The sequence below is a fragment of the Musca autumnalis genome, unplaced genomic scaffold (genome assembly GCF_047663935.1).
Source record: "Musca autumnalis isolate F117 unplaced genomic scaffold, ASM4766393v1 scaffold_5, whole genome shotgun sequence".
NCBI lineage: Eukaryota > Metazoa > Arthropoda > Insecta > Diptera > Muscidae > Musca > Musca autumnalis.
In genome coordinates, this window is record NW_027412088.1 from 196,061,905 (window position 1) to 196,077,280 (window position 15,376).

A 15,376-nucleotide genomic window follows, 5' to 3' on the forward strand; every position below is an offset into this window, starting at 1 on the left:
AATATTTTCAAAATCGCCATAGCAAATAACTATTGAACAACATGGTCAATAGATGAGTCCCATTTTCAAAAATATAGTAAACGTTGTCCTTTAGGCTGTAAAAGCAACATTTAAACCAACATTTCGCCCAACTGATTTTTATAGCTTAGGGACAGTTATTGCTAGAAGCAGTAAAGCTGATAACCACAATTTGATAAATCTCCGATTATTTGTATAGACTTGTAGGGTTTATTGGATTTCAATTCTTTTATATGATGACCAGCTCCTAGAATTCACAATGAAAAGACGGCTATCGATATTCGGTATAGGCTGCAATAACACCTTTGAGTTCAGTTTAATTCCTTTTAATCCAAAAAATAGATTTCTGCTATAAAGAGGTTTACGAAAATTAATATTGGAACATCCACTGTTCCCTTATATTTTGCTTTGTTGACTCCTAAAAAAAGTAAGAATCCTAGATCTAATATATAACAAATATGGAACAATTTTTGGAACATAATCTGTTCCCAAAAATAATACATTGAAGAAATACGTTGTAATAAGATTTTTTATTAAACATTTTGTATTGTATTTACCCACTCCTTTGAAAGGATCGAGGCTGTTATGTATAAAGAAGTAATGGAGAAAAATCTCAATTCTCTGTCATGGGAATTCCTTAAAGTGTGATAAATTTCAAGAACTCTACATTTCTTGTTAATGGATTCTGTTGCTGAAATAATATTTGTAGATCTTGAAAAATTCTAGGTATTTTGCTATTTGTAGGAAGATAGTTAGTCTTGATAATGAATATGGGACAACACAGAATTCAAGGGGGAAAATACATATACAACTTCCTCACGAACCAAGGCAAATATTAGAGATCTAATCTGAAAATGTAAAGAACCAAAACACACTTTGTACGGGCAATGGGTTTATCTTACCAAAAATTTAAGCTTTGTGCGTGGCTACTTCAACTGTTATCCAACAATTTGGTTAAGTTGGGCTCCACAATGCAAGGTGATTGATCCAATCAATGTATTATATTGGGATGCACCATCGACTAAAAACAAACTTCAAATTAAAAGAAGACTTCTCATTTAATTTTTGGCAGATGCTTCCAAAGTTCAATGGATTTCCGGCCACCGAATGTTGTTCCGTTGGGCGCCACGATTCTTGATGATAGATTTGAGCCCTGTTCCTTTGGTTATGGATTGAAGTGTCGAAATACACGCGTTACTTGAATTCCTCTTTGAAATATTGACATCAATGCCAATGTAAAGCAGTATTGAAATATACATACTCTTTGATAGCTTGTGATGTACATCAACAGACCGAAGAACTTCTCTGTTAATAGACTATGATGAATATGCCAATACCAGCATAGGTCAGATTTCTCAGGAGAAGCTTGTGAAGACTGATTGAAAGCTGCAGCCGCATATAAATTTATCCGCTGCACCAAATTCTCCATCTAGATATGTTAGAAATTAATTTTATCACGAAAAGAAATATTTGTGATATTTCCCGAAAATATTCAAAACTGAATACACTGCTAGAATTATTGGACGATATTCTGCAAACACTACTGAAATAAAACTGCATTTTGTTTGCAGCCGGTGGCGTGTATTTATATCATTCATCTTTATCAACATTGAGATACCAGGTAAATTTCTGTTAAGAATTTTGTCTTAGGTTAGCTTAAGATTTTTACCTGAAAAAATGCAAATGTTTAAAAGAGAAATTATGTTTTCATGGGAAATGTGCATGCAGAATCTTCTCAGGTAGGCTGAAACAATTATGTGATAATTAGAAGCAGCTGCTTTAAAAGGGAAAACCATCCCGTTTCTAAAGAGATTAAATACATACATACGTAAAAGTTTGCACAATTTCAATTTTAAAATTATATTTGCATACAATGTCACAAAAATTATGGACAAATGTTTCAATAAGAGTTCAACAATTTTGTGTTAAAGTTTTAATTCCATAAAAATTTACATCAAATATTTAAATGTTGTATTTCAATGGATTTATGTTATTATATTAAGGCGTAAAATACACAAATTAAAACTTGATTTATAACAAACTTTTTAAATAAATTAATAAATAATCGCTACAAGAATGCAATTGAAATATACACACATTTACATATGAATGTGACATAGCAAGATATTTTGTAATTTAGATTCAACATCTAGTGCATATTTATTTATGGTAAAAGTCGAAACATAGTTTGTGGTGCTTTTTGAATAGAATTTCACTGAAAATATTTTTATTTTATAAATGTTATTCTCATATACCCATCATTTCCATTTATCCCATATGGTCATTTATGTGGCATTGAAACAAATTAAAATGTACATGAAGTGTGAAAATTGTTAAAAATATTTTAGAAAAATGCAAGGAGTTTTTGAAATAAATTTTCTTTATAATAAATATTTCATTTACATGGACTTAAGGATGCACAACCATATAGTCTCCTAATTAAAGCAAGTTGCTGTCTTAAATCTTTTGTTTTAGTACATGAAAACAATACAAAACCATGCAATCTTTGACATTTTAGTATAACTAAATATCAGTTAAAATTTGAAAACAATTCAAATTTATTTTAGTAATTATGTAATTTTATGAAAAATAAAACTGTTTCTGATTTCTTAAGAATGAAAGATGTTTACAAAATTTAAACAATTTTTTTTTTTTATTTTAAAAACTATTACTATCAATTTTAAGATATTTTCAAATACTTTGAAGAATAACATTTGTCATCACATTTTTTCTGAAACATTTATTTTTTATTTGTTTTTGACGATTGAATGCATAAATGAAATTGATATTGCAAATTTGTATAATTTTCTTTTCTTGTGGTTAAATATTTTATTTTAATATGTACAAACTATTTTACAGATAACATTGTGAGTTATTGTGGACTTTTGTTGATTATTTCAAAACACTATTTACACATTTTAATGCAATTTTTTATGGAGGTATTGAATCATTTTGACGATGTTCTATAACATATCGACTTCGAAACAACTTTTTTATTTCTTCTTTAACCCAAATTTCCAAGGGTTGTTGATTATTTAAATAAAAGGATTTAATAAATAGTTTATAATCTGTTTTATTAAGACGCTGAAAAAATATTATGAGCCACATTCGCTTTATTTTTTTAAGTTATTTGTTGGGCTTCTTTAATAAAGATTATGTTAGTACAATTATTTGAATGCTTAGTTGAGTGATTTGAAGATTTCCAGCCCAGCAAATTTGAAAATTTGACATACTACCATGAAAGATTTGTATGTACATATTCTCATCAAAATCCTAAATTGAAAAAGATATTCTGGGCTAGACTTCCTTCTACATCTTTTAAATAATCGTAGACTACATATTTCTCCCTTAGTAACCATTAAACTTTTTTATCTTCAAGGTATTTTGTACGACAAACTTTCTACGCTAAATATAGAGTCACATAAATTGCTGTGGAAACGAAAACATTACATAGATCAGTGTAAAAAATAGTTCTTACCAAATATAGGTGAATATTTTCGAAATCGCAATAGCAAATAATTATTGAACAATATCGCCAACAGATTAGTCCCATTTTCAAAAATATAGTAAACGTTGTCCTTTATGCTGTAAAAGCAACATTTAAAACAACATTTGATCAAACTGATTTTTATAGCTTAGGACAGTTATTTCTTGAAACAGTAAAGCTGATACCCAAAATTTGATAAATCTCCGACAATTAGTAAAACTTGTAGCGTTGATTGGATTTCAATTCTTTTATATGATGACCAGCTCCTAGAATTCACAATGAAAAGACGGCTATCGATATACGGTATAGGCTGCAATAACACCTTAGAGTTCAGTTTTATTCCTTTTAATTAAAAAAAAAATAGATTTCTGCTATAAAGAGGTTTACGAAAATTAATATTGGAACATTCACTGTTCGCTTATATTTTGCTTTGTTGACTCCTATAAAAAGTATGACCTGTCGAATCCTAGGTCTAACATATAAAAAAAATACGGAAATATTTTTGGAACATAATCTGTTCCCCATAAAATAAGATATTGAAGAAATAGGCTGTAATAAGATTTTTTATTATTAAATGTTTATAATTGTATTTACCCACTCCTTTGAAAGGATCGAGGCTGTTATGTATAAAGAAGTAATGGAGAAACAACTCAATTCTCTGTCATGGGAATTCCTTAAAGTGTGATAAATTTCCAAAAACTCTACTTTATTGTTAATGGATTTTCTTGCTGAAATAATATTTGTAGATCTTGGAAACTTCTAGGTCTTTTAGCTATTTGTAGGAAGATAGGTAGTCTTGATGATGAATATGGGAGAACACAGAATTCAAGGTGAAAAATACATGTACATCTTCCTCATGAACCAAGGAAAATATTAGAGAACTAATCTGAAAATGTAAAAAACCAAAACACACTTTGTATCGGCAATGAATTTATCTTACCAAAAATTTAAGCTTTGTGTGTGGCTACTTCAATTGTTATCCACCATATTGGTTAAGTTGGGCGCCACAATGCAAGGTGATTGATCAAATCAGTGTAATATATTGGAATACAAAATCGAAGCCAAAAAACATCAAATTAACCTCTGGCAGATGCTTTCAAAGTTCAGTGGAGTTTCGGTCACCGAATGTTGTTCCGTTGGGCGCCACGACTCTTGATGATAGATTTGAGCCCTGTTCCCTTGGTTACGGATTGAAGTGTCGAAATAAACAAGCTACATGAATTCCACTTTGAAATATTGACAAAAATTGCAATGTGAAACAGCTTTGAAAAACATATTTGTCTGATAGCTTGTGATGTTCATCAGCAGGCCGAAAAACCAGATTCTTCCAAAGTTCAATGGATTTTCAGCCACCGTATGTTGTTACTTTGGGTCCCACAACTCATGATGATAGATCATATGTGTATTCTGCGTAGAACACTGTTCGTTTGGTTATGGATTGCAGTTGCTTGAATTCTTCTTTGACAAAAAGCCAATGTAAAGCTGTATTGAAAACCCCATATTTTTTGATAGCTTCTGATGTACATCAGCAGGCCAAAGGACCTCTCTGTTGATAGGCTATGATGTACATATATCCCAATACGAGCATAGCTAAAATTTATCCGGAGTAACTTGTGAAGCCTGATTGAATGCCATAGTATTGTTCAAGGAATATTCCGGAAACCTCCGAGCACAAATATATAAGCAGCACCATTATGCACTTAGATTTGTTAGAAATTAGTTTTATCACGTAATATAAACTTCAAGGATATATTCGTTGATATTTATAGCTGTAGAAAGAAGGGAATTCCAAAGTGAGTATAGCGTTTTCTGTATAAAATTGCCCGACATTCTGCACACACTGCTGAACTAAAACTGCATCTTGTGTGCAGCTGGCCGTGTGTATTTATATCATTTTTTCCTTGTGAACATTGAAATCCCAGGTAAATTTCAATTAAGAATTTTGTCTTAGGATAGCTTAAGATTTTTACCTGAATAAAGAATGCAAATGTTCAAAAAAGGAAAATTATGTTTTCGTGGGAAAAGTGCAAAACCATTTCAGGTAGGCTGAAATATTTATGTGATATTTAGATGCAGCTGCTTTGAAGTGGAAAACCATATGTGTTCTAAAGAGATTATTTACATACATAGAATATTAATTTACTCTATATCAATTTTAAAATAATTTGTGCATACACTGAATAATGGACAAATATTTCAATAAAAAATTGAAATTTAATCATTTAGTTTTAATGCAATAAAACTATTATATTCAACATTCAAACATAGTATTTCAACTGTTTTAAGTTACTATATATTAAGGCAATACAATACACAAAAAAATCCGGCGTTAAAAAAAATTATCATATCGACGAAATTCTATAAAATTATTTGATCACAAAGTAAAAATACAACTGATAAAATATTTCACATATTGACTAAAATATTTATCGATTTTTTTATATTTAACTGATAAAATATTTCACATATTGACAATGTGGAATATTTTGATAAATATTTTTGTCAATATTTTATCATTTTTATTTTTACTTTGTGATCAAATCATTTTATCGATTTTTGTCAATATGAAAATTTTTTATCGCCGGAAAATCGATAAATTTTTGATTGAATCTTTGATTTTTTTATCAAATGGCTAACATTTTTTTGTGTACAATAAACTGCAACCAGTAAATCAGAATACAGAAATTCCAACTTGATTTCGAACATTTAACTCTGAATAGAGATTAAGTCGACACCTCCAAATAATAGTATGCTAAGTCTAAAAAGTGAGTTTTGCAGGAGAAACTCTCAAAGTTTGGAAATTTTTTTGAACTTCAGTACTATGCTAAGTCAATATTTGTTTATAACTTCTGTTCGGATTGACCGATCATTACCAAAATTAGACAGAATTTAAGTTAAAGGACGTTCGACACCTCCAAATAATAGTTTGCTAATTCTGAAAAGCGAGTTTTGCAGGACAAGCTCTAAAAGTTTGGAAATTTTTTTGACCTTCAGTACTATGCTAAGTAAATATTTGTTTATAACTTCTGTTCGGATTGCCCGATCATTACCAAAATTTGACAGAATTTAAGTTAAAGGACGTTAAATATAAAAATGTAAAGAACTTGAAAACATGCTACGTTGACTTAGCATACTATTGTTTGGAGGCGTCGAAGTGATTCCAAAAAATAAACGCAATAAATTTGGGCTCCTTACAATAAATTTGGATAAATAGTTAAAATTGATTTTGAAGCCCTTTCACATTGATGATAATTATCACAATTTTCTCATTCTAGATAGATTAAGAAATATTTAAATATTTTTGGAACATGCTCTGTTCCCGAAAATAAGATATCGAACGAATACGTTGTAATAAGATTTTTTATTTGTAAATAATTATGATTGTATTTACCGACTCCATTGAAAGGATCATGGCTATTATGTTGGATAGAAGTAATACAGAAAATGTCCGTGATGGAGAAAAGCTTTTCCTTTCATTGTCATAGGAATTCCTTTGTGGATTTTGTTGCCAACATAATACTTGTAGATCTTGGAAGCATGTTGGATCTCTTAGTGATTTGTTTCTTGCAACTGATGAACGAATATATCCAGTTTTGATGAGGAATATAGGCAGCACAAAATTCAAAGGGAAAAATAAGTATATCTGCTTGAGAACCCAAAACAAATGGGAGAGATAAACACAATCGAGTCTGGAGATCTGATCTGAAAATGTAAAAAAACCAAAAACATTTTATGCCGACAACGAGTTTATCATACCACAATTTTAAGCTTTCTGTGGCTATTTTAATTTTCGTCCACCATTGTGGTTACGTTGGGCGCCACAAATCAGTAGACTTGGAAGAACAAGTCGATCTTGCAAAAAACATCAAGTAAGAAGAATTTTCATTTAATTTATGGTAGCTGCTTTCAAAATTTAATAGATTTAAGGCCAGCAAATTTTGTAATGTTGGAAGTCACTACTCATCATGATAGATCATATGTGTATCGCATCGTACAGTATGAATAAATTCTCATTGATGACCCAATACTGCGGTATCTCAAACTAACCATCTACTATATTGTGATGAATCTTTGGAGAATCTATAAAACGTTCCAGCACTTTTAGTACGCTCTTGTAAGTAACTATTTGCAAAGGAATTCTGATATGATGAGGTTTAAATTTAATTAGCCGGGAATCACATAATCCCATAGATAATCTCGTAATTCCATAGATGTGGACGAAATCAATGATGGCCAAATAACTGAAAGAACGAATATGCATTTTGTGGTAATGTTATGGGACAAAAAACCTCTCCTAGAATGGCCATTGCTGCAAACGATGAATCCGTACAGAAAAAAGACACCAAATTGAAGAATAAGACAACCGTAATTTCGGATATTCATGCAGAAGAGAGGAAGGATAATCGATGAAACTGCATACAAATAACAAATCTTGCAGATGGAGAACAAGTTTTCAGGTCCTTAATATGTTTTTAGAAGAATTCATAAATTCCCTGCTACCATTGTTGTTGTTGTAACAGTTTGGCTGCCTCGTTTCCCCTGAAATGATCCATAAGATGTTGATAGGAATTAAATTAGTACGTGTGCCGGTACTGTGTGGAAGGTGTTTATGTGTAAGGATGGATTGATTGTTATGTGTGTGGATGTTGGTGAGTGTGAGTTGCGACGTGAGTGGGATTGTGCTGTCGGGATTAGGTTGGGAGCTGTAGGAAATTACCATTGTTGGATAAAGTTGCTGTTCTCTGCCATTGAGAAGAAAAATTCCCGAACTGTCATGTCCCACAAAGGCGTGATAGCAATTAGACATCTCGATAAACCGTAGTTTTTACGTTAGGTCCCATCATTTAAGATGTCGGGCGCCGTATTGCCAAAGGATAATTAAATGATAGTTAAAATAGCCAAGATCCAGTAGCCTTGGATCTCTATTCAGTGCCTTTTCAGCATGAAACTGATTTTTGGATAAATATCTTGATTACGAGATGGAGACCCTTCTTGTAGGCGAAATTGTTGAATGTGAAGCATGTAGATGTTGCGTATAGGATTTGGAAATAATAATTCATTAATTTGCTTATTTTTTAGAGTTATACTTTTAGCATAACTCTAAAATATAAGCAAATTAATGAAAGAGCTGAAAACTTTGATAAATATATCCTTGATGATGTTCGGATTGGAAAATCGTGATGATTATGATGATAATGGACATCAGTAGAAGTAGACGGTTTAAGTTCAATAAATATTTGTACTAACTCAATGTTGTTGCTGATTATTTGAATACACATATCACCACCAAGTTCCAAAGTCATCGAGAGAAATGTAGAGATGATGGAATGTGTAGCAGATGATTGTAAGCAGATGTAAGCACTAGATTTATTTATTAATGTCATTAATGAAGATTATAATTAGATTAGACAGTATCAAACTATTGTACGCCGAATTGGATGACATATCAACCGCCGCTAAAAACCAAACGCCAACGTTCCGACTACAGTTGGGGTATTCGAAAGTTGCGGCCCGAGTTTAAATAGGCCAAGGACAGTCAACTTGGCCTATTCTGTAATAACAGTCGATCTGTTACAACAACCTACCGACGACGGGGAACGAATGAACCGCAACGACATTATCAAATCATTTCTTGCTGAATTGAATATTAAACCAAACGATCGACAACTTCCCGGCGGCAGTTGGAATGTATGAACCGTGCCGGACCGATTCGACACTCAACCAAGGACAATCAACTTGGCGACCGACGATTCCGATATCGAATTTCCTTTATCATCGTTAGATCACTTGTATAACATTGAACCGTTGCGGCAGTTAGAATGTTTGGCCCGTTCCGGCCCGGTTTGATACTCAACCGCGGTTAGTCAACTTGGCGACCAACAATTACGAATTGAATTTCTTTCGTCGTTGTTAGATCAGTAATACCATGTCGTTATACCGGAATATGTATTTAAAGGGTGGATATTGAAAACACCTGTAGAGCCGTGAAATGCTGCGACGGTATGAAATACGAATATTTTAAAATTTTATTTATTTACAAGTTTTATTCTTTTGTGCGGAACATAACAAGCAAACGACCGAAGATGTTTCCACGGCGGCACTATATATCATAGAGATTTTATTTACATTTGACCAAGGACAATTGACGACGATTCCAAGATCAATATCTAATATTGGACTAAATCCCCGACGACATACGAAATGGCATGGACCACTGACGGTTGTTCGACGCCACGGAATTTTACCACCGCCGTTGCATGAATATCAACGAAATCATTTTGCGATATCGAATGAATTGTTAATTACAGGATATCCCAATATTACAAGGCAATATTATCGCTGGCAATAATATTTACATGTACGAAGTTCAATTTATGACTGAAGAGAGATTTCACAGTGAAGGAGCAAATTGTTAACCTGATATAGTCCAACTTACGGCTGAAGGTAAATTTCATTATTCGAGCAATTTGCTGTTTATTGTAGCCTATGCTGAAGACGTTTGGAGCTGTAGGTCATGATGGTAGCAGGTTAAGTTGAAAGGATTTCCCGATGCTTTTACTAGTTGCAGATGTTTTGATCCCGTCGAAATTCATTCTAAAATGCAGATGAAGCCTGAGACTTGGCAATGGCCTGTTCAATCCAACAGCATTTATAGAATCCTCAAGGTTACATTCTCTGACGGCGTATGTAATTGGATGAACCACCGACGGTTTTACGACGCGACCACCGCCGACGCGATGAATTAATTTTGCGATGTCGATGGAATCATTTCTTACGGATATTCCGAATTTTAGCGAGCATTACCGCAAATATCGATAATATTTACATTTAATAAGTCCAACTTATGTTTGAAGAGTGATTTCACCATGAAGCAGGAAATTGTCCAATTTACATACGGTTGAAGGGAAATTTCATTATTCAACTGCTTTGCTGCTTATTGTAGCCTATGCTGAAGGTGTCTGAAGAGCATGTCACTAGGCAGCTGTACGTAATGATGGTATCAAGGAAGTTGGCAGGATTTTCCGATGCATTTACTAGTTGCAGATGTTTTGACATCCTTGAAATTCATTCTAAAGAACTTGAACAGCTGCAGCTGATGTCTGAGACTTAGCAATGGCCTATGGAATGCAATGGGGAAAAGTTGACGGGATTTCCCAATGCATTTACCAAATGTTGATGTTTTGACTCCAACGAAATTCATTCTAAAGAACTTGAATAGCTGCAGACGACATCTGAGACTTGGCAATGACCCTTGGAATCCAACGGCATTTGTAGGATCCTTATGGTTACATTCGCCACTTTCTGGTTGAGGAATCTTCATTGAAATCAGGGATGTTTCATGTAATGACGCAAAAAGTTCCACATTAAGGATACTAAAAGAAAACTGCACTACTTCTTGAAAACGATTGGAAAATATTTTATTTAGCAGATGTGGAATGTGATGATCTAATGAACATCGAATGGATTTCACAATGGATTTATTTACTGCATATGCTTTGACCTAATCGAAATCCTTTATAAATAACTTAAACAGCTGCCGATGAAGCTGGAATCCTAGGACTTCATAGGGATAGCAGATGTCATTTGCTGCATTCCCCTTTTAAAACCCCGATTGAAGTTAGGCATCATCTTTGTAATGGCGAAAATGGGATGTATTGTATTGAGATGTATCAGTAAAGTATCGCCAATAAATTACTTGGCTATACCCCTTGGTATCCTGAACCATTCACAGTTGATCCCCTTAATTGCATTCCAGATGTTCAATACGATGGCGTTCGGAAAACATTAGGATTTTAAATAACTGCAGATGGTTTAATTCAATCGAAATTTCCTCTAAAGAATTTAAACTGGAGATGGTGAACCAGAGATATGTCAATGGTTCACAAAATCCTAAGGGTTTCATAGGCTCCTTATGGACACGTTCTCCGTTTCTCTTGCTGCATTAAAGTCATGTCCCTTCTTGTGGAAGAAACTGGCATTGTGGACAATTTAAACAAACTGAGTTACGATGAAACCTGTGGAAATAGGGCTTAAGGACGCAGAGTGCTTGAAAGCCAAACCATTCATACTTAATTGGGAAATTCAGAAGACTGCTTCTTTTACTGATACGCCACCAAACGGTCTAAATGACGAAGATTTTTAGAAAACTTCCAGTCCTTTTTCCTCCTTTGCAAATTTTCCATTCAAAAAAATAATTGCTTTCTTTGAAAAATGGATTCATTTGGCGGGCATCTGAAAATATATTTGTAATCAATTTGTCCCAAGGTCATATAATATAACATTGGATTCCATGGTGAACATTTCCAGTTGTTAAAGTAGCATCAAAAAATGTGAAAAACGTCCGGCTCATGGAAGAAAATTGGAAACAACGGCATCTCAAAGATTCCTGGATATTTCCGAATCCCATGATGAACGTTTTTTTAAAGGCAAAGGAAGTCAAAGATTATAAACAATGAAATCTCAAGGAGTTTGAAAATGCTCGAATAATGCTGGACAGCTGACAACCACATGATGAAAGAAAACGCTGGAGAAAGAACCCGTCTCAAAGTTCTTCTCTTCACTGAATAGACTTTTCATTTTGCGAAACAATTTCAAATTTTTACTTTGTACGAGTATTTTCCGAATAAACGCGACCAACAAACGTTCCGTACACGATAGTCGTCACAAACGAACTGATGACGGTCGCATTGAGTTGAGGGGTTTTTATGCTCGTCTGCAATAGGCAGGCAGGCAGGCAGAAAAAAATATTCAACCCTTAAAAAAAGAAAAGACAGCTGTTCGTATTGACACACTTCAAAAGGGAAGATTATGTTGATCGTTAACTTATAACAACAACAAAGCATGAAAATGATCGCCCTCCCTGCATATCATTTTTTTTCTTAGAACCCTTAGTCATTAAAGAAAGTTGTGCCAGTAGGTAGGAATTTGGGAATAATACGTCGTCCGCCTGAATTTTTGCAAAGACACACACTGCATTCAAACTGGCGAGAGATAATTAGGAACGACAAACAAAGGAAATAATCAAAATATCCTGCATTTGTTGTAGTCGTTATTTTTGTGTGGAAATTTCCGTTACTTTTTCATTGTTGAGGACTTGAATGAAGAAGCAGATAATTATAAAAATGAGTAACCTTGAGAAGAGAAAAAACATGTTTGTGGAAAGTTACATTTTAATTGATGTTCCTGGCATGACGTTAATGTTTCCATCCTCAATTGCAAGGGTCTGTTCCCTGGAAATGGATATTGAATATCATATTCGGTATGATAGTTTTAAACCGCAAAATATCACATTTATAGGTCCAAAAATATTCCCTTGTGCTGCTTAGCATTAGCACTTTCTATACAGAAGATCGTGAACTGGAGCCTCTTGGTACGGCCTTGGTTGTCAACTCACTTGGTTCTGATTAGCCCACCGAAGAAAAAATATAATTTCTGAGACAAGACTGGAGGATCTTCTCATCGGAGATAAAAGGATTTCTCATAGAAGACTTGGAGATTTTGTTGTATGTATTTTTTTATAGAGAACAAGAAGGTCCACTCGTCGATGTCCAAAAAGTATTCTGTAGACTAATGGATGTTCTCCTGGAAGACTTGGTGTCTTCTAATAGAAGATTAAAGAGCGTTTAAGAAGGTCTATCGTATTCTGATAAGTCTAGAAGATCTTGTCGTAACGCTATAAGTTCTTCTCAAAGAAGGCTAGAAAATCTGCTCATCGTAAAATAACAGGTCATTTAATAGACGGATGGAAAGGCCTCTCATAGATGAGTACTTGTCCATCTTTAAGCAGAATAGAAAATCTTTTCTTACAAGATCTTAAGGTCTAATCATAGAAGCTAAGAAGTTTTCGTCATATGGGACCAAAAGGTCTTCTCCTATGACACTAACAGTGTTTCTCATAGAGGACTAGAGTTCTTCTCACAGAAGACCAGAAAGTCATCTCATAGAAGACCAACAGGGTTTCTAATTGAAGATAAGAAGGTCTTTTCATAGAAGTCCAGAAGGTCTTATCAAGGAAATCCAGAACGAAAACCATAAGGATTCTATACCAGAAATTCTTCTAATGAAAGACTATAAGGCTTTCCCATAGAAGACAAGAAGGTATTGATGTAGATAACTAGAGTGTCATCCCATAGAAGGAGGGTCTTCCTAAAGAACACAAGAAGTTCTTCTTGTAAAAGACAAGTATGTCATTTTATAGAAGACGAAACAATCTCCTTATATAGAGGTCCACAAGGTCTTCTTATAGAAATAAAAAAAAAACATCCGGAAGGTCTTGAAGACAAGAAGGTCTTTCTGTAAAAAACCACAGGGTCTTCTTTGAGAAGTTCAAAACGCCTTCTTATAAAAAATAAGAACAATGTTAATTTCTTATAGAAGAAGAATAAAATAAAAGGTCTTCCTGTAGATGATCTATAGAAGACCGAAAGATCTTCCTTTCAGAGACATGAAGTTCTTCCTAATGGAGACAAGAAGGTCTTCCTGTATCTGCAGATCTTCTTATAGAAGTCCACTATAAAAACAAGAACAATTTCCGAAAGACTTTTCTATAAAAAAGATCTTCTTATAAAAACATAAACGGTTATAGAAAACAAGCACAGAATGAAAGCTATTCCTGTAGAAGATCGGAAAGTTGGCCTAAAGAAGACAAAAAGATCTTTCTATAGAACACAAGAGTAGGTTCCTTTTTCTTATAGAACAAAAAGGTGTTCTTGTAGAAATCCACAATGTTTTCTCAAATAAAAGAAGAAGGTTTTCCTATAGAAAATCGAAAGTTATAGATATAGATAGTTTTCCTGCAGTAGGCAACAAAATCTTCTTGTAGAAGACCAGAATGTTTTCCTATAGATCCCGAAAAATATTCCTATAGAAGAACGGAAGGTTTTTCTCTAGTAGATCGGAAATCTTTCTTATAGAAGACCAAAAGATATTTCTCTAAAAGACCAAAAGTTTTTCTTATAGAAGTCAAGAAGTTCTACTCATAATATACCACAAAGTCTTCTTATAGAAGACTAGACAAACCTTATTTAAAAGATCAGAACAACCACTTTTAGAAGATCAAGAGGTCTTCTTCTTACAGAAAGAATACTGGAAGGTATTCTTATATAAGACCAGAAGTTCTTCTCATAGAAAACAAAAGAACATTCGTTTTTTTTTCTAAAAAAAAAAACAGCATTTCTTCTCAGAGAAGACCGGAAGTTTTGGAAGACCAAAAATCTTTACACAGAGGACCAAAAGATATTCTCGTGGAAGACTAGAAAGATCTTCCCACAGAATATCCGAAGGTCTTCTCATAGAAGTTTAGAAGAAGACTAAATACCAAATAAGTCTTCCCATGGAAGCCCAAAAGATGTTTTCATAGGAACTATGCAGAAAATCTTCTCATAGAAGTATAGGGGGTATTATCGTGGAAGTCCAGAAGGTCCACATGAATAAGACCAGAAGCTCTTCTTATAGAATGTATTCTCATGGAAGACTATAAGTTTTTGTTATAGAAAACCTGAATATCTTCTCATAAAAACTAGAATGGATTCTTAAGAACACATTAAGGTCTTCTCAAAGAAAATTCGAAGGTCTTTTTTTAGAATACCAGAATATTATCTTTTAGAAAACCAGAAGGTCTTCTCATAGAAGAGTTAGAGGTTTTTCATAGAAGTCCATAAAATCTTCTAATGGATTAGCATATAGAAGACCAAAAACAACCTTTTTATTGATGACTATGTGGTTTTCTCATATAATATTGAAGATTTGCCTAAAAGAGCAGAACATATTTCTTATGGAAGACAAGAAGATATCATACCATCTTCTTGTCTTCTATAAGAAAAAGAGAAGAAAATACTTGAAGGTAATCTATTTGAAGACAATCAAGTCTTC